This window comes from Salmo salar, chromosome 15 (assembly GCF_965601325.2).
Source record: "Salmo salar chromosome 15, fSalSal1, whole genome shotgun sequence".
In the NCBI taxonomy this organism is placed as follows: Eukaryota; Metazoa; Chordata; class Actinopteri; order Salmoniformes; family Salmonidae; genus Salmo; species Salmo salar.
The window spans coordinates 92,632,333-92,653,745 of NC_138305.1; the positions used below are offsets into that span (position 1 = coordinate 92,632,333).

General features: G+C 41.8%; 1 long non-coding RNA gene across 3 annotated transcripts; it reads left to right on the forward strand.

Annotated features, from left to right (window-relative positions):
• The first annotated feature begins 9,690 nt into the window (after positions 1-9,690).
• On the forward strand, positions 9,691-21,289 carry LOC106572520 (small cell adhesion glycoprotein). 3 transcript variants are annotated; one of them, XR_014380693.1, is made up of 5 exons: positions 9,691-9,983; positions 18,267-18,320; positions 19,614-19,659; positions 20,045-20,101; positions 20,397-21,289. It is a non-coding gene; the product is annotated as a small cell adhesion glycoprotein (long non-coding RNA). The 3 variants fall into 3 exon arrangements; XR_014380692.1 differs by lacking the exon at positions 18,267-18,320 and adding an exon at positions 14,447-14,625 and having other exon boundaries at positions 9,692-9,983; XR_001321141.3 differs by lacking the exon at positions 18,267-18,320 and having other exon boundaries at positions 9,728-9,983.
• Positions 21,290-21,413: the final 124 nt, after the last annotated feature.

Below are 21,413 nucleotides of genomic sequence, written 5' to 3' on the forward strand. Positions count from 1 at the left end.
TTCTTTTTGCAAGGTAAGAGTGTGGTGTTTTGTTTGTTAATTCTGATACATAAAAATGTTCTATTTATTTACATGACCCTATGATCAATTGGCTACACAGAAGACGCTCTCCGGGTCTGCACTGGACATCATATGTGAATTGATTGCCCCCCCATCTAGCATCAGAGTTCGTACTGCTAGGTGACCTAAATTGGGATATGCTTAACACCCCGGCCATCCTGCAATCTAAGCTAGATGCCATCAATCTCACACAAATGATCAAAGAACCTACCAGGTACAACCGCAAATCCGTAAACATGGGCACCCTCATAGTCATCCTGACCAACTTGCCCTCCAAATACACCTCTGCTGTTTTCAACCAGGATCTCAGTGATCACTGCCTCATTGCCTGTGTCCTTTGAGTCTGCGGTCAAACGACCACCCCTCATCACTGTCAAATGGTCCGTAAAACACTTCTGCGAGCAGGCCTTTCCAATTGACCTGGCCCGGGTATCCTGGTAGAATATTGACCTCATCCCGTCAGTAGAGGATGCCTGGTTATTGTTTAAAAGTGCTTTCCTCACCATCTCAAATAGGCATGCCCCTTTCAAAAAATATAGAACTAAGAACAGATATAGTCCTTGGTTCACTCCAGACCTGACTGCCCTTGACCAACACAAAAACACCCTGTGGCGTACTGCACTAGCATCAAATAGTCCCTGCGATATGCAACTTTTCAGGGAAGTCGGGAACCAAAACACACAGTCAGTTAGGAAAGCAAAGGCTAGCTTTTTCAAACAGAAATGTGCATCCCGCAGCACTAATTCCAAAAAGTTTTGGGACACTGTAAAGTCCATGGAGAATAAGAGTACCTCCTCCCAGCTGCCCACTGCACTGAGACTAGGAAACACTGTCACCGCTGATAAATCCACGATAATCGAGAATTTCTATAAGCATTTCTCTACGGCTGGCTATGCTTTCTACCTGGCTACCCCAACCCCGGCCAACAGCTCTGCACAGCAACTGGCCCAAGCCCTCCCTTGCTTCTCCTTCACCCAAATCCAGACAGCTGATGTTCTGAAAGAGCGGCAAAATCTGGATCCCTACAAATCAGCTGGGCTAGACAATCTGGACCCTCTCTTCCTAAAATTATCCGCCGCCATTGTTGCAACCCCTATTACTAGTCTGTTCAACCTCTCTTTCGTATTGTCTGAGATCCCCAAAGATTGGAAAGCGGCCGCGGTCATCCCCCTCTTCAAAGGGGAGACACTCTAGACCCAAACTGTTACAGACCTATATCCATCCTGCCCTGCCTTTCTAAAGTCTTCGAAAGCCGACTGAACAAACAGATCACTGACCATTTCAAATCCCACCGTACCTTCTCCGCTACGCAATCTGGTTTCCGAACGGGTCATGGGTGCACCTCAGCCACTCTCAAGGTCCTAAACGATATCATAACCACCATCGATAAAAGACAGTACTGTGCAGCCGTCTTCATCGACCTGGCCAAGGCTTTCGACTCTGTCAATCACTGCATTCTTATCGGCAGACTGGCTTCAACGCCATACAACACCCCTTCCGTGGCCTCCAACTGCTCTTAAATGCTAGTAAAACGAAATGCATGCTCTTCAACCGATCGCTGCTCGCACCCGCTCGCCCGACTAGCGTCACTACACTGGACGGTTCTGACTTAGAATATGTGGACAGCTATAAATACCTAGGTGTCTGGCTAGATTGTAAACTCTTCTTCCAGACTCACATTAAGCACCTCCAATCCAAAGTTAAATCTAGAATCGGCTTCCTATTTCGCAACAAAGCCTCCTTCGCTCATGCTGCCAAATTTACCCTCGTAAAACTGACTATCTTACCGATCCTTGACTTCGGTGATGTCATTTACAAATTAGCCTCCAACACTCTACTCAGCAAATTGTATGCAGTCTATCACAGTGCCATCCGTTTTGTCACCAAAGCCCCATATACTACCCACCACTGCAACCTGTATGCTCTCGTTGGCTGGTCCTCGCTACATATTCGTCGCCAAACCCACTGGCTCCAGGTCATCTATAAGTCTATGCTAGGTATAGCTCTGCCTTAGCTCACTGGTCACCATAGCAACACCCACCCGTAGCACGCGCTCCAGCAGGTATATTTCACTGGTCATCCCCAAAGCCAACACCTGCTTTGGCCGCCTTTCCTTCCAGTTCTCTGCTGCCAATGACTGGAACGAATTGCAAAAATCACTGAAGTTGGAGACTTATCTCCCTCACTAACTTTAAGCGTCAACTGTCAGAGCAGCTTACCGATCGCTGCAGCTGTACACAGCCCATCTGTAAATAGCCCATCCACCCAACTACCTACCTCATTCCCATATTTGTTTTTCTGTTTTTTTGCACACCATTATTTCTACTTGCACATCCTCATCTCTACATATATCACTCCAGTGTAAATTGCTAAATTGTAATTACTTCGCCACTATTGGCCTATTTATTGCCTTACCTCCTTACTTCATTTGCACACACTGTACACAGATTTTTTTATTGTGTTATTGACTGTATGTTTGTTTATCCCATGTGTAAGTCTGTGTTGTTGTTTTTGTCACACTGCTTTGCTTTATCTTGGCCAGGTCGCAGTTGTAAATGAGAACTTGTTCTCAACTGGCCTACCTGGTTAAATAAAGGTGAAATAAAATAAAATGTAAATAAAAAATATCGTAGGTAAAGAATCCAAGCAGTACATCTCTCCATAATAGTGTAAAATAGTCATAAATGTTCTTCTGATGTCTTACCACAGATTCCTTCCATTTTTAGAGGGGAGAGAGACACAACTGCATGTGAGCTCCTGCATTTTTCAGCATGTTTTTAACAAAAAGATAGATTTGGAGTTAGATAAACTTTGATTTTTTCGGCAGGGACATATACAGGATGCTACCCTCCACAGCATAACCTTCACTCCAGATCAAAACTCCAAACCTACAACCTGATTTTGGAAAAAATTACCTGGAAGGATTCGTACTACCAAGGATTCCTTTTTCCAAGCTGTACAGCAGAAGCTCAGGAAAACAAACATCAGAGACCTGAGGACACCGTCCAACCTGGAACTGAGTGAGTAATGTTTGGTCTGATGCCATTTTGAAAGCCAAGAAGAAAAATAAAAAATAAAGTATATTACAATTATATATTTTACTTGAGGACTGAATGCTAGGCTGCCAAGCTTGCTAGGACAGAACAGATACAACTTAAATTAGTACTGAGGTGTGAAGTGAGAGGTGTCAAAGCCTTTGAGGCCAACAATGGCAGGAGTCGCACAGCCTACCCACCAAATCCAGAGCCCTTTACCACTTTTCAGAGACCATCCACTGGCATGTTCTACAAGAAATCTGCCTCCAGAAAAAATCTTCTACCAAGTGGGTGTGACACCTACTCCCGTTGCCTGCTGCACTGCTGCTTGGATTCTATCTGGCGATCTGTTCACCGTCTTCCCTGGCCTGGCTCCCCTGACTCTGAACTTACAATGGCTAGCCCCAAGTTGTTATATATTATTCTTGTGCTTTATGCTATTTTCCTCATGGCTCCTGCATGCTTTGTTGACTATGAACTTTCTTGTTTACCCAACTGTGGGACATACTATGTTTGTTCCCACACTCGGGACTCTGACTCTCTATTGGTTACATGGACTCTTGGCCTCCCATCCTTTTCTAACCACCTCTCTCTCGCCCGCTTTATATTCATGTTACCTGATGTAATTGCTGTACAATATGATCTTGTTGTCATCTAATGAACATTCAAATGTCATAAATCAACACTGCAAAGCTCTCCTTGTCCTCTGCCGTGCACCTGATTGTATTACTGCTGATGATATCTGGAAATGTGTATGTACACCCTGGCCCATCTGCTGTTCCTAGCCCCAATTCTGACTTGTGCTCTGATATCTGCTTCACTGATTTCTGCTCTCGTAAAAACCTGGGGTTTCTGCACATTAACACAAGAAGTTTATTACCAAAAATTGATAAATGAAAGTGTGGTGTCGTGTCTTTGGGCACCATTAAACTGAAGACGTTTATCAAAACAACTCCCTGTTATTATTATTACGCGATTAAACTGATTAATTGTTTAACTGTAATTAACTAGGAGATCGGGGCACCAAGGAAAATATTCAGATTACAAAGTTATAATTTTCCTAATATAACTTTCCTATATTATATTATAGGCCGATTATCTTCTGGTTTATATGGTGTATTTTACCTCGTCCAGTCTCATTCCAAACGTCGTAAATTGTTGTATCTGCACGAATCCAGCCTTTACTAAAAGTCATCCATACATCAATTGTATTAAAATCATTTATTTACTAAACTAAGTAATTCACAGAAAGCATACAAACAGTAATTATCGTCACAAAGAATTGGTAGAGTAATGTGCCCTAGTGGGCTAAACAGGCATGGCTGGTGTCTTGTTAAAACAAAGGGTCATAAAGGGCAGCTGAGAAGACACTACAGAGTTGATCAATATTAACAATTGATATGCTAATCCTTTGCACATGAACGCTCACTCATTCGGGAACAATTGCAATCAATATATATTTACGCTCAGTGTGTCGTCGGGATCCTTGTTGGAGAGTTTTTGTCCTGTTGGAGAGTTTTGTCCGCGTTCTCTCTCTCTCTCGGTTAGAATGGATCTTTCAAAGCGACATTCATTAATGTCGTTATAGAATGGATGTTTCGTCGGTCTTCGCGTTCGATGATATTGAGTACTTAGCTGCAGACTAATAATTAATATCAAAGACTTGTTCTTATTCTGTCGGTATCGATAGTCTAAAAGTTAACCACGTGGTGTAGTTAACTTTCAGTAGAGGAATTGGATGGTCAAACCTATTGGCCAACTCGTGATGGAGTGGAGGCCTGGTCTGATGAAAGAAAATCAGGGTGGGGGTTTTATGCGTGAACATAGAACAGGCTTGTCACATGACGCCTGGTCCTGTCTGTGTCCCTGGGGGGTGTGCCAATGACTGATTTAAGCTTTGAACAGAAATACATTCTATCACATTAACATCAGTACATAGCATCTCAACGTATTCCAAATAGCTTTATCCTTATTAATACATTTTATACAACCATTTAGATGCAAGTCCCATAGCTGAGGCTATTATATAAACCTTAGTATGGTAATATGGTACTATTGTCTCCAATGGGTATCACAAAATTGTACCAAGCGGACCAGTTCGTAGCTGGATTCTTCACCGATCTTTTATACCTTCTCCAGAACATAAATGTCGTTCGCTTCCCCAATTCTGTAAGTTGGAAGAATTTCCTTTGTCTCTCTATGAAACCCCTCTCTGTCTCAACTGGGCCATGCGGCAGGACATTCTCCTTTAGAATTTTACGACCGCCTTCACAGGGCCTGGGTAGGGAGAGGTAGGTAGGGGGATGGTGCAAGGGGGAGGGGGTCAACTGTGCTCCCTGTTCCCAGAGAGAGGGCAACGTCATGACAGTGGGTTCACAGCTCCAATGCAAATGTGTTGGTCATTACTGAGACGTGGTTAAGGAAGAGTGTATTGAATACTGATGTTAAACTTTCTGGTTATAATATTTTTCGGAAAGACAGATCTTCCAAAGGTGGTGGAGTGGCAATCTTTACCAAGGATCACCTTCAGTGCTCAGTTGTCTCCACCAAGTCTCTCCCCAAACAATTTGATTTGCTGGTTTTAAGCATTAAACTTTCAAATAGCTCTTCGTTGACTGTTGCTGGGTGTTATCGTCCTCCATCAGCACCGGTCTGTACCCTACCTGCCCTAAGCTCTCACCTGGCCTCTTACACCAAGTCTGAATTTGTCTTGCTAGGTGACCTAAACTGGGACATGCTTAAACCACCAGACCAAGTCCTAAAGCAATGGGACTCCCTAAATCATTCTCAGATTATTACCAATCCCACAAGGTATGACTCCAAACACCCAGAAAAGGCTACTATCCTCGATGTTATCCTCACAAATAATCCTGTTAGGTATCAGTCTGGTGTTTTCTGTAATGACCATAGCGATCACTGTTTTACAGCCTTTGTTCGTAATGGCTGCTCAGTGAAAAGACCTGTCCGGATTTGCCATAGACGCTTGCTAAAAAACTTTAATGAGCAATGGCCTCTGTAAATTGGTATAGAATCAGCTTGATCCCCGCTGTCGAAGACGCTTGGACTTTCTTTTTTTTATATTTTCAGTGGTATTGTTAACAAACACGGCCCCATAAAGAAAATGAGAATTAAAAACAGGTTCAGCCCCTGGTTAGACCGTGATCTTGCAGTTACTCCACCTCAAAAATTCCATTTGGCGAAAGGCTCTGCACACGCATACTCAGGCTGACTGGCTCTTGTTCAAGCAATGAGAAATAAGTGCACTCAGGCTATCCGGAAGGCCAGAGTTAGTTACTTTAAGGAGCAGTTCTCTCTCTGTGGGTCTAATCCCAAGTTCTGGAAAATGGTTAAAGACCTGGAGAATAAACCCTCCTCCTCACAGCTGCCCATGTCCCATAATGTTGATGATGTGATTGATACTGACAAGGAGCACATGGCTGAGCTCTTTAATCACTACTTCATTAAGTCAGGATTCCTATTTGACTCAGCCATGCCTCCTTGTCCGTCCAACATTTCCTCATCTCCCACCCCTTCTAATGCGACTGGCACCGATGCTCATCCCTCTTTTTCCTCTGCCCCGCTACAAGGTTTCTCCCTGCAGACAGTCACTGAGTCCGAGGTGCTAAAGGAGCTCCTTAAACTTGACCCCAAAAAAACATCTGAGTCAGATGGTTTAGACCCTTTCTTCTTTCTTCTCCAAGCCCGTCTCTCCTCTCTGGGGAGGTTCCCATTGCATGGAAGGCAGGCTAGGTGCATCCTTTATTTAAAGGGGGAGATCAAGCTGATCCTAACTGTTATAGGCCAATTTCTATTTTGCCCTGTTTATCAAAAGTGTTGGAAAAACTGACTGGCTTTCCTGATGTCTATGGTATTTTCTCTGGTATGCAATCTGGTTTCCGCTCAGGTTATGGATTTGTCACTGCAACCTTAAAGGTCCTCAATAATGTCACCATTGCCCCTGACTCTAAGCAATGTTGTGCTGCTATTTTTATTGACTTGGCCAAAGCTTTTGATAGGAGACCATTCCATTCTTGTGGGCCAGATAAGGAGTATTGGTGTCCCTGAGGGGTCTTTGGCCTGGTTTGATAACTACCTCTCTCAAATAGTGCAGTGTATAAAGTCAGAACATCTGCTGTTTTAGCCACTGCCTGTCACCAAGGGAGTACCCCAAGGCTCAATCCTAGGCCCCACGGGCTTCTCAATTTACATCAACACCATAACTCAGGCAGTAGGAAGCTCTCTCATCCATTTATATGCAGATGATACAGTCTTATACTCAGCTGGCCCCTCCCCATATTGTGTTAAACGCTCTACAACAAAGCTTTACTAGTGTCCAACAAGCTTTTTATGCCCGTAACCTTGTTCTGAACACCTCCAAAACAAAGGACATGTGGTTCAGTAAGAAGAATGCCCATCTCCCCACAGGTGTGATTATTACCTCTGAGGGTTTAGAGTTTGAGGTACTGTAGTCACCTCATACAAGTATTTGGGAGTATGGCTAGACGGTACACTGTCCTTCTCTCAGCACATATCAAAGCTGAAGGCTTAAGTTAAATCTAGACTTGGTTTTGTCTATCGTAATCGTGCCTCTTTCACCCCAGCTGCCAAATTAACCCGAATTCAGATGACCATTCTATCCATGCTAGATTACGGAGATGCAATTTATAGATCGGCAGGTAAGGGTGCTCTTGAGCGGCTAAATGTTCTTTACCATTCGGCCATCACATTCTATTAAAGGTCCCCAAAGCACACACATCCCTGGGTCGCTCCTATTTTCAATTCACTGCAGCTAGCGACTGGAACGAGCTGCAACAAACACTCAAACTGGACAGTTTTATCTCAATCTCTTCATTCAAAGACTCAATCATGGACACTCTTACTGACAGTTGTGGCTGCTTTGCGTGATGTATTGTTGTCTCTACCTTCTTGCTGTTGTCTGTGCCCAATAATGTTTGTACCATGTTCTGTGCTGCTACCATGTGCTGCTGCCATGTTGTGTTGCTACCATGTTGTTGTCATGTTGTGTTGCTACCATGCGGTGTTGTCATGTGTTGCTGCCATGCTATGATGTCTTAAACAACACTACATAAAAGGAGACCTCTCTTATCATGATTTGTGTTTTGTCCTAAATTTAAAAAAATGTATCCCAGCCTCCGTCCCCGCAGGAAGCCTTTTGCCTTTTGGTAGGTCGTCATTGTAAATAAGAATTTGTTCTTAACTTACTTGCCTAGTTAAATAAAAGGTTAAATAAAATACAAATAAAAAATAAATGAATACAATGCCAAAAAAGATGCAACACCGCTTCATTGCAAAAGGTACAATTTGAATTTATGTTCCTAAACTTCTTCATATCGTGGTTGGCAGGATAATATTTATGAACAATTTTAAAATAAACTTTTGTAATTTTGTTAATAAGTAGGTATGTGTGGCAACATCCAAACTTTTTTCCAACAGATATTATCAATAAAACCGTTCCAATAACGCATGACATATGGTACAGATACAACATCCTGCTGAAACAATGCTCGAATAGCTCTATTGTTGTAGAATTGACTAAAAGAAAAACAAATATTTTATACTGATGAGGCAACAGGGTTAATCATAGGTATCTTCTGAGGATCAGGTCTTGACACATTCCTGAATAATAAAGAAACACCTGGGAGAATGGCATCTAAAGCAATTAGAAAATCTTTAGGTGTTATAGGGATTTTGTAAAGTGATAAGAATTCCTTATAATTAAGTAAAATACCCTCTACATTTACATGTTGGCTCACCAAAAGGATATTTTTATCAAATTGTTTTGTTGCAGATACAAGCCTGTGCGTGATGCACATAAACATACCTTTTGCGGTAAAAATTTCAAGTACCGAATAAAAAGTACAAGTTAAATGGGTTTCCATGGCATTTTCAACTCTACTGATGGTTTTCTGACAACAAAAAAATTTGTGTCATAGAGCGAGTGACTGGTATTGGCACGTGCGGTCTCGCCAGCGCACATATAGCCGACATCAGTGGTTTCCAATTCAAACCTGTTCCTGGAGAGTTACACTGCTGTTGGTTTTCACTCCAACCCCAGTTGTAACTAACCTGGTTCAGTTTATCAACCAGATAATTATTAGAATAAAGTGTGCTAGATTAGGGTTATGTTAATACCTAGAGGGCCGAACTCTCCAGAAACAGGGTTAGAGTCCTGGCCTACATTATGTGATTATTATAAAAGACCAACAAGTGAGATTGTTTGTATTTCTCAAACGGCAGCCAAACACCGATTATCATGTCACCAGAAGACCCTCGATATTCATCTCCCTGTGAAATTAATCATAATGTACTTAATTTGTAGCCTAACAAACTACATGATTCCCCGACGAGTCGTAGTGGGAGGACTGCAAAACATGTCACGTGACTCCAAATTTACTTCGATAAAATGGTTATATCAATATTTGTGCATAAAAGCGTTTCCGCCGACATTTCTCCCATAATACATTTTAACGACACAAAAAGGTTCCACCTTGTCTAGCGTATTTAGTTTAGTTTACATTTGGACAGTTTACCGAAACTTCCTGTTTCCATCACAGCTCTCGTGAATGTGTTTTTATACCGTATGGCGTCAGAAAAAGAATCGCGATGGGAACCTGGTTTGTGTTGCAATTTCACGGGGGCGAGCACACATGAGTCTCACGAACGCGCAGGGGATTACAGGAAAGTTTGAGTTGTGCGGATACACGTCATTTTTTTTTTGTTCGTTGTTGGTTTACTAAAGATAGTTTGCTTTATCGACTGTATTTTTGTACTTGTTGTTATTTTTGTAAGGAGAAAAGTGGTGTGCCTGAAGGTGACCAGCAAGCAAATATTTCTCAGCAGATCCAGCTAGCTAATCTACTTCCTCAGGTAAAATTTGCGTACACAACTGTGTGATGAACAATGGCAGCATTAAACGTGTGATGTAGCCAGTAAACAGGCTATGCCAGGCAACACCCCGATTTAATACATCAATGCTTAATATGTAGAAATGATGAGAATATTCTAGCCTTTCCTGCTTTTTATTACCCGGATACGGCGGTAACGAAGTCAATTGACCCTAGAGACTATTTAGCATAGATTCAAGGGAAACCGGTTAGTCCATTACTGGGCGTTAGGAAAGCCCCATACATATGGGAGCATTTAGCTACCAAAACTCAATTGGAAATGCAAATAGTAATTTTAAATGTTATATCATGTTTGCAACTCCTTTTCCTTAAATGGGTATGTATTTGTTTAAAAAAAAAAATGGAATTGTAAAAAAAGATTGCATATCATTTATGATGACTGCCAATTTGAAAAATAAATAGCAAAGTGTGTTTGATTATTACTTTCCATAGTACTATCCAGTACAACACTGACACTTCCAAAAATCTAATTTAAATGATAAATAATTTCTCATGTTTGCCATTTAATTTCCTTGTGATAGCATGAATTGTGACAAAGAAATATTTTTCAATTGACAATGCTTTTTCCATATTCTGTGGTTTAAGACTGATCATTTGAATTATGACAATCAAATTCGATAAATCAATCGCAATGCTTAATTTTGCTATTTCGTTTCCTCATTTGCATTATCGTTTTTTTGACTTGTGTTGATTGTCAGCCAAACACTGGTTGGTGTTTCGCTAACGTGAAGCAGAAGAGGTTTCCTGTGCTTGCTGGCGATGGTCATGTTCGGTTGTTGTTGTATCGATTGTGGTGTGTTTTTAGCCCATCCCGGCAACAACAACCAGTGTAAAACCCCACAGAAGAACAGCGTGTTTGCAGGAGGGGACAGTGAGCTACTAGTAGTTAGCTAATTGGCTATTATATGTAGCTAGCTACCGATAGGTTAGATACATGACACGTGATTGTCACGATACCACCTTTCCAACAAGTCAGTTAGTCAAATTTCTGCCCTGCCAGAGCTGCCCCGGTCAACTGTAAGTGCTGTTATTGTGAAGTGGAAACGTCTAGGAGCAACAACGGCTCAGCCATGAAGTGGTAGGCTACACAAGCACACAGAACGGTACCGCTGAAGCGCACACCGCGTAAAAATCATCTGTCCTCGGTTGCAACACATACTACTGAGTTTCAAACCGCCTATGGAAGCAACGTCAGCACAATAACTGTTAATTGGGAGCATCCTTAAATGGGTTTCCATGGCCAAGCAGCCACACACAAGCCTAAGATCACCATGCGCAATGCCAAGCTGGAGTGGTGTAAAGCTCGCCGCCATTGGACTCTGGAGCAGTGTAAACGCGTTCTCTGGAGGGATGAATCACGCTTCATCTGGCAGTCCGACAGACAAATCTGGGTTTGGCGTATGACAGGAGAACGCTACCTGCCCGACTGCAGAGTGCCAACTGTAAAGTTTGGTGGAGGAGGAATAATGGTCTGGGGCTGTTTTTCATGGTTCAGGCTAGGCCCATCAGTTCTAGTGAAAGGGAATCTTAACACAACAGAATACAATAACATTCTAGACAATTCTGTGGTTCCATCTTTGTGGCAACAGTTTAGGAACAGCCCTTTCCTGTTTCATCATGACAATGCCCCCGTGCACAAAGTGAGGTCCATACAGAAATGGTTTGTCAAGATCGGTGTGGAAGAACTTGACTGGCCTGCACAGAGCCCTGACCTCAACACCATCAACCACCTTTGGGATGAATTGGAACTCCAACTGTGAGCCAGGCCTAATCGGCCAACATCAGTACCCGACCATGCTAATGCTCTTGTGGCTGAATGGAAGCAAGTCCCCACAGCAATGTTCCAACATCTCGTTTAAAAACTTTCCAGAAGAGTGGAGACTGTTATAGCAGCAAAGGGGGACCAACTCCATATTAATGCTCGTTAGAGGTCGACCGATTAATCGGCATGGCCGATTTTAATTAGGGCCGATTTTCAAGTTTTCGTAACAATAGGTGATCTGCATTTTTTGATGCCGATTACATTGCACTCCACGAGGAGGCTGCGTGGCAGGCTGACCACCTGTTATGCGACTGCAGCAAGGAGCCAAGGTAAGTTGCTTGCTAGCAATAAACTTATCTTCTAAAAAAACTATGAATCTTAACATAATCACTAGTTAACTACACATGGTTGATATTACTAGTTTAACTAGCTTGTCCTGCGTTGCATATAATCAATGCGGTGCCTGTTAATTTATCATCGAATCACAGCCTACTTCTCCAAACGGGTGATGATTTAACAAAAGCGTATTCGCGAAAAAAAGGCACTATCGTTGCACCAATGTACCTAACCATAAACGTCAATGCCTTTATTAAAATCAATACACAAGTATATATTTTTTTAATCTGCATATTTAGTTAAAAGAAATGCATGTTAGTAGGCAATATTAACTAGGGAAATTGTGTCACTTCTCTTGCGTTCTGTGCAAGCAGAGTCAGGGTATATGCAGCAGTTTGGGCCGTCTGGCTCGTTGCGAACTGTGTGAGGACCATTTCTTCCTAACAAAGACCGTAATTAATTTGCCAGAATTGTACATAATTATGACATAACATTGAAGGTTATGCAATGTAATAGCAATATTTAGACTTATGGATGCCACCGTTCGATAAAATACAGAACGGTTCCGTATTTCACTGAAAGAATAAACGTTTTGTTTTCGAAATTATAGTTTCCAGATTTGACCATATTAATGACCTAAGGCTCATATTTATGTGTTTATTATATTATAGTTAAGTCTATGATTTGATAGAGCAGTCTGACTGAGCGGTGGTAGGCAGCAGCAGGCTCGTAAGCATTCATTCAAACAGCACTTTCCTGCGTTTGCCAGCAGCTCTTCGCAATGCTTGAAACACAGCGCTGTTTATGACTTCAAGCCTATCAACTCCCGAGATTAGGCTGGTAATACTATAGTGCCTATAAGAACATCCAATAGTCAAAGGTATATGAAATACAAATGGTATAGAGAGAAATAGTCCTATAACTACAACCTAAAACGTCTTAACTGGGAATATTGAAGACTCATGTTAAAAGGAACCACCAGCTTTCATATGTTCTGAGCAAGGAACTTAAACATTAGCTTCTTTACATGGCACATAATGCACTTTTACTTTATTCTCCAACACTTGCATTATTAAAACCAAATTGAACATGTTTCATTATTTATTTGAGACTAAATTGATTTTATCTATGTATTAGATTAAGTTAAAATAAGTGTTCATTCAGTATTGTTGTAATTGTCATTTTACAAATAAATGAGAAATCGTCCGATTTTGAATCGGTATCGGCTTTTTTGGTCCTCCAATAATCGTTTATCGGCATTGAAAAATAATAATCGGCCTACCTCTAATGCTCATCATTTTGGAATAAGATGTTTGACTTTTGTTCCTGTACTGTAACTAGCTGGCTATGATGCACTACTGGCTAACGTTACTGGTTTGTGTTAGCTAGCTAGCCCACTGGCTAGTCTAGCGAGCTAGCTACCTTCACAACAAGACATCGTGGAACACTTTTAGGTAAGTGGATATTTTTTGTCTTGTCATTTCAGAGGAAGGTGCATTGAGGGCTACAGCGATATTACAATGAGGGTATTTGATTAAGCAGGCCGGGTTGGCGGAAATTGCAACGGATGAAAAGTAATTGTTTTGAAAACCGGCTGCGCCTCGGGTGTGAGCCGGGATTGCCGTTCACTTGCTCACTGCGAAGTCTGCTCAAATAAAAGTGTAGTATGTCAAGAACGTTGAAAATCTAATGTTTTTTTTGTCACATGTGTCAAATACAAGTGTAGACCTTACCGTGAAATGCTTACTTACAAGCCCTGTACACATGCAAAGTGTTTTCTCTTGGTTAAAACTAATATGTTATCTGCCTTCACAAGTAAACTTAGTTTGAAAATTTTAACATGTACTTTGATGGAAAATGTATGTCTCTGAACGATGAACCATGCTGTCTTGGTGCAGATTACTTTTCGATTTGAGCAGGGCGCTCCTCCCTCACCACTTTTGCCCATTCACGTCACGGGCCATAGCCCGGCGCACCCCAGTCCAGCTTAATTAAACTCCCTCAATTTTAAGCGCAATACAGATTCTATTAATATTGTAGTCCTATTATTCTCCCCCACTGAGTTTGTCATTTTGTTTATTGCAAGTAAAGCTTGTGTTTGAATGCAAGTAAATAATGTCAACGTTGCAGTATTTCATTATTATAGCCCACATGGGACAGTACCAGAGATTCTAAGTGGGCAGATGATCTTATATGGACTGGAATCAGTGATTCTTAAGAGTTCCTGTTGTCTGATTTAAAAAATAAAGCCTTTTCTATATTAGCTAATTTGCTCCAGACATGACAGTGTGCCTTTCAACTAATATATTTTGTGTTCCAACCCTAAGGAAACTGATGTCATTGCTTTGTACGGGACACCCCAGCAGGTCCTCCAGCAGACGCTGCCCCTTCTGTCTTCCAGATGCTGCTGCCCACCATCAGACAAGTTAGAAAGCAAGGGCTGGAGGGGCACCAAAATGGCTGAAAGATGCCCCACACCACCCGTGCTATAACACCTCATTGAACTGTAAATTGAGTGAATGATTGGTTATGACATGCACTAAACCGGAGCATACAGTTGTACTATAAAAAACAGTAGGATATGTGAATTTAATTGTGACTAGTGCACTTATCATGAGTTGTACATTGATCATCTGTGTTTTAGATTTCCATCCATTCTAATCTTTTAGCATAATTTGCGCTCCTTTTTTCATAGGCAGTTCTGGCTGATGACCTGTCTCCATAGCTGATAGAAACTAAGAAGGAATATCGTCCCCAATGATACCAATATTTCTAACTGTACTGATGAGGAAGAGGGCAGACTTATGTTGTCGCTGAATTGCTTGAAGTGTTCAGTCAAAATTACAGTGCCACTTTGATGTTTTCAAAAATAACAATCCAGAAATGTTCTTGCTCTTCAATGAGGTTCTGCCAATCATATGTTGGAAACCTACAGTAGTAACTTTTTTGTTGAACACCAGTGATTCTAAGAATAACTGTTACTTGTAGGACAATGTCTCCATCACAGGTCACCAAGGGTACAGTACGGTGTATATCCTTAATAAAACAATTTGATGGTTAATTTTGCATGCCTCATTTTCCAGTCGACATGGAACAAATCAATCTGAAATATAGTTTTACCTACAGTATGACTTGCATAACCAACTCAGTGCCCTCGCTGAGATTAAAAGGTTGGACAGCTCTATCCCTGGCCTAGTCATACTAAAGACTAAAAATGGGACCCGATGCATCTCTGCTTGGCACTCTAGATGGATAGATAAATAGATTGGGGATAAGGCCATGCGAAAGACTAGCATCTTGTCCAGGGGATGTACCCCTAGTCGTAGACTGTTCTCTATGCTACAGCATGGCAAGCGGTACCGGAGTGCCAAGTCTATGTCCAAGAGGATTCTAAACAGCTTCTACCCCCAAGCCATAAGACTACTGAACATCTAATCAAATGGCTACCCAGACTACTTGCATTGCCTCCCCCCCCCCCCCCCCCCCCCCCCTTATGCTGCTGTTACTCTGTTATTATCGATGCATAAGTTACTTTAACTCTACCCTCGTATAGATTATCTCAACTAACTGGTGTCCCCACTCATTGACTCTGTACCGGTACCACCTGTATATAGCCTCACTATTGTTATTTTGCTGCTGCTCTTTAATTATTTGTTACTTTATTTCTTATTTTTGTAGGTCTTTTTCTTAACTGCATTGTTGGTTAGGGGCTTGTAAGTACGCATTTCTCTGTAAGGTCGACACCTGTTGTATTCGGTGCATGTGACAAATACATTTTGATTTGATGGTGCCTTGACATATGACAACCGCAGTTTTTGTGAATACTGTCCCACCAAGGACTAACTCAAAGACTAACGTTAATGGCCAAAGGGGCCGTTCTCCCTCGCTCTCTGTCACTGTCAAATATATATATTTTATTTGTTTAGACCAGAATAATTCTTAGTAGGTTATGTCTCTGTTCATCTCTTAAATGTGTTGACTTGCCTCACCATGGCCAGCTAGCTAGCTAGCTATTACCACAAGCCTGTCCTCCCCAATTAAGGTGCCACCTGTGGTAACTACATATACTAGCCATCATATTGCTTGTAGCAAGCACCATGCCTGAGCTGTCTCCTCATGAATTTCTTGCTCACCGGCTGTCCTAGCCAGCATAGCAAAGATTATCTACACTGAGTGTACAAACTATTTGGAACACCTTCCTAATATTGAGTTGCACCCACTTTTGCCCTCAGAACGGCCTCAAATCGTCAGGGCATGGACGACAAGGAGTCGAAAGTGTACTACAAGGATGCTGGCCCATGTTGACTCCAATGCTTCCCACAGTTGTCAAGTTGGCTGAATATACACTGCTCCAAAAAATAAAGGGAACACTTAAACGACACAATGTAACTCCAAGTCAATCACACTTCTGTGAAATCAAACTGTCCACTTAGGAAGCAACACTGATTGACAATACATTTCACATGCTGTTGTGCAAATGGAATAGACAACAGGTGGAAATTATAGGCAATTAGCAAGACACCCCCAATAAAGGAGTGGTTCTGCAGGTACGGACCACAGACCACTTCTCAGTTCCTATGCTTCCTGGCTGATGTTTTGGTCACTTTTGAATGCTGGCGGTGCTTTCACTCTAGTGGTAGCATGAGACGGAGTCTACAACCCACACAAGTGGCTCAGGTAGTGCAGCTCATCCAGGATGGCACATCAATGCGAGCTGTGGCAAGAAGGTTTGCTGTGTCTGTCAGCGTAGTGTCCAGAACATGGAGGCGCTACCAGGAGACAGGCCAGTACATCAGGAGATGTGGAGGAGGCCGTAGGAGGTCAACAACCCAGCAGCAGGACCGCTACCTCCGCCTTTGTGCAAGGAGGAGCAGGAGGAGCACTGCCAGAGCCCTGCAAAATGACCTCCAGCAGGCCACAAATGTGCATGTGTCTGCTCAAACGGTCAGAAACAGACTCCTTGAGGGTGGTATGAGGGCCCGACGTCCACAGGTGGGGGTTGTGCTTACAGCCCATCACCGTGCAGGACGTTTGGCATTTGCCAGAGAACACCAAGATTGGCAAATTCGCCACTGGCGCCCTGTGCTCTTCACAGATGAAAGCAGGTTCACACTGAGCATGTGACAGAGTCTGGAGACGCCGTGGAGAACGTTCTGCTGCCTGCAACATCCTCCAGCATGACCGGTTTGGCGGTGGGTCAGTCATGGTGTGGGGTGGCATTTCTTTGGGGGGCCGCACAGCCCTCCATGTGCTCGCCAGAGGTAGCCTGACTGCCATTAGGTACCGAGATGAGATCCTCAGACCCCTTGTGAGACCATATGCTGGTGCGGTTGGCCCTGGGTTCCTCCTAATGCAAGACAATGCTAGACCTCATGTGGCTGGAGTGTGTCTGCAGTTCCTGCAAGAGGAAGGCATTGATGCTATGGACTGGCCCGCCCGTTCCCCAGACCTGAATCCAATTGAGCACATCTGGGACATCATGTCTCGCTCCATCCACCAACGCCACGTTGCACCACAGACTGTCCAGGAGTTGGCGGATGCTTTAGTCCAGGTCTGGGAGGAGATTCCTCAGGAGACCCTCCGCCACCTCATCAGGAGCATGCCCAGGCGTTGTAGGGAGGTCATACAGGCACGTGGAGGCCACACACACTACTGAGCCTCATTTTGACTTGTTTTAAGGACATTACATCAAAGTTGGATCAGCCTGTAGTGTGGTTTTCCACTTTAATTTTCAGTGTGACTCCAAATCCAGACCTCCATGGATTGATAAATTGGATTTCCATTGATTATTTTTGTGTGATTTTGTTGTCAGCACATTCAACTATGTAAAGAAAAAAGTATTTAATAAGATTATTTTCATTCATTCAGATCTAGGATGTGTTATTTTAGTGTTCCCTTTATTTTTTTGAGCAGTATATTTTGGGTGGTGGACCATTCTTGATACACAAGGGAAACTGTTGAGTGTGAAAAACCGGGCAGCGTTGCAGTTCTTGGCACGCTCAAACCTGGCACCTACTACCATACCCCGTTCAAAGGCACTTAAATATTTTGTCTTGCCCATTCACCCTCTGAATGGCAAGCATACACAATCCATGTCTCAAGTCTTAAAAATCCTTCTTTAACCTGTCTCCTCCTCTTCATCTACAGTGATTTGAAGTGGATTTAACAGGTGACATCAATAAGGGATCATAGATTCACCTGGTCTGTATGCCATGGAAAGAGGTGTTCCTAATGTTTTGCACACTCTGTGTGTGTGTGTGTGTGTGTGTGTGTGTGTGTATGTATATATATATATACACACAGAGTTATTCAGTATATAGTATAGCTTCGCTTCTTCCTCTCTGATCCAGAAATACTTGAAGAAATTAACAGTATTTCTGTCTGAGCATAGCTAGCAAGCCCAGGCAACCACTTCCGCCTCACATTACCAAAGCACCTCCCACCGTGTTTGACAGGTCTAACACACATTGAAAATGCAAAGGAGCCATGAGGAAACTAAATAGCAAAATTAAGCATTGATTGATTTATAGAATTTGATTGATCATTTGAATTTTGTCACAATTAATGTAGTCACAAAGAAATTACATGAGAAATGATTGGTAATTTACGCTTTTACATTTCATTTTTAAACGTGTCAGTGTTGTACTGGATAGTACTGTGGAAATTAAATATGAAACACTGCTATTTCTTTTTCAAATCAGCAGGCATTATGCATACTCAATCATGAAAATGATAATGCATAGAATTTTGTCATAAATGCAAACCCATTTAGGAAAAGGAATTAGCAACACATGGATTTATAATATGCCAATTTATAATTTTTTATATTGAATAAAGCCATTAATAAACTTCCATACAAACTAACTGCCGCCATAGATTTTTCAACTAACCTGTTCTTGGCGGTACTTTCATCGTTCTCGATTCAGTGAAAAAACGTTTCTTAGAAATGTCAGTTTCAAGTTGCAGATGGTTCTACAAAAAAATGTATATTAAATCCATGTTTTGTACCCTGTCATCTTAGCTGCCGCACATCTAGCATTTCCCAGCAGCTTTGCAGGAACTACTAGTTTTTATGCGGCATGGCCAGGTGTAGAATTTAGATGACAGTTCGTCACACAGTGCAACCAAAACAAAGATCTACACACATGCAAGAGGCATATCTCACTCGATACAAAACATAGATTTAATAGCTTTCTGAATTTTCTATGGTTTTTGTAGAACCACCTGCAGCTGGAAACGGACATTTCTAAGATACTTTTTTTTCACCGACTCGAGTTTGAAGATTAGTTGAAAAATCTGTGGTTTGTATAGGGCTTTCCTGCAAAGCCCAGTAATGCACACCAAAAATCTTTGGCTGTACGCCAGATAATGTGATATATGTAACTACAGAATTTAGTACTGTGTTGGTTAGAATACAGTGCCTTTTATTTCTGAGTTTGTGTGTTGTGTAAACAATGACTGTACTAAGTACTGTACTTTTCATTTGTTCCATAGCTTGTGAAACTGACATCAATCACCATGACTTCTATTCCCATGACAGGTAAGTGGGACGTCCTTTTTTTGTGTTAGAGAAATGCCATTTTATATGGCACTTATTTCACAAAGACTAAATACATTTATTTGAATTTTGATGTCCGTGTGTCAATGAAATACTGTAACCATATTTTCCTCTATAGAGTTGATGACACCCAACCCTTTTTCATGATGGCTCTGTCTTTACTTCTAATTAAGGCACTGCGTTGTCAAATAGATTTCAAAAATTAAACATGGGCTGGACCTGAGTTTAGCTGTTTTGTAAGCAGATTACTGTGTAATAAAATACAGTTCAGATTTCCCTGTATTGAGAAAATGATGCAGTTTCTCATGTTTATACTATCACAGCCTACAGTATGAAACAGATTGTTTGTCATGTTTTATGTCTTCAGCAACAGAGATGAGACCTACATCGCTTCCCAGTCATACAGACTCCTCTGTCATTGGAAGTAGGCCTGATTTTATTTTAACTTTTCTTTTCACTTCATTATGATAAAACAGAAATGTGCAAAACCCTATGTTTTAAAAGTAGACGCCACAAAACTATGTTGCCACGAGTAACACCGCAGATATTGAGATAATAGAGATGGAAGACTTCACTCTCACACAGAGTATATGCGCATGTGCGGTTTACGTTCTGCATCTACGTCATATTACTGAGTCTACCTTTTTAAAGCGTATGCATCTATCCTTAGCTGAACTTCTGTCCCTATTCTAAAAGCATTTGACTCTCTCTCTCCCCAGTTGTCATCGTACTTGTTCTACTGACGCTAGCTGGCCTGGGTTTCCTTCTGTACCGGTACTTGTGCCACAACAAGGGTGCCTACAGAACCACAGGAGAACCCGCCCCGGGTGAGGACTGTGATCTGGCCCACGGTGACATTGTAACTGATGAAAAGAAGGAGTACTTCATTTAAACTTGATAACAAGGAGGAATGTGAGGAGAACTGTGGGTGGGTGTTTAACAAAATGTTCTCTGCCAAACTGACAGGAAATAGGAAAATGACAATCTTTGATGGACATCTACCATATGTCTGTGGAATTGAAGACCTACATAGATTTTACCCAAGAGAACACACTATCACGTATAGGCACATAAGCTGGGCAAGCGATGAGATTAATTAGTAAAAATGTGTGTGCACACTGATGGTTTCACAATTTAACAGTTGTGTGCAAGGCACGAGAACTGTTTAACACTAGTGGATGGAGGACTTCATGAGATTCTTGTGGGGGAAATGTCTAAGATGGCATCAAAAATATGCTTTCTTTTGTGTCATATAATTGTTATCAATCTGCTCCCCAGGTGTCAACTCTGAAGGCTTTTCATTTTCTGATTTGTATTGGTAAAAATAATAATATTGTCCTGGGGTGGGGGGCTAAATGGGAAATTGTATTTGTTGATCAGTAGAAGGCACTGATGATTTTTTTTGTCTTCTCTTATGCCATTATACGTAATTTACCAGTTCAAAACTGGGCAGCTAAATGGGAAATGTTTTGTATCTGTTACTATTACCAAATACACCATCTTGTTTGTATGATCTTACTGAAGTATCTGCCAAAGGCAGTAAGTGGCATGACAGACCTCAATTTGAGACTGCAGGTCTGACATGGCAATAAAGCTTGTTAGTATTTAATCACTTGGTGTTCAATGTCCTTAATCCAGCTAGCTATAAGATGTGCATTTCATTTATCACAGAGGTGTTTATGCATTAAACATTTCTTCACCTCTTACGATTCATACAGGGCTGCTTGAGTCCTAAT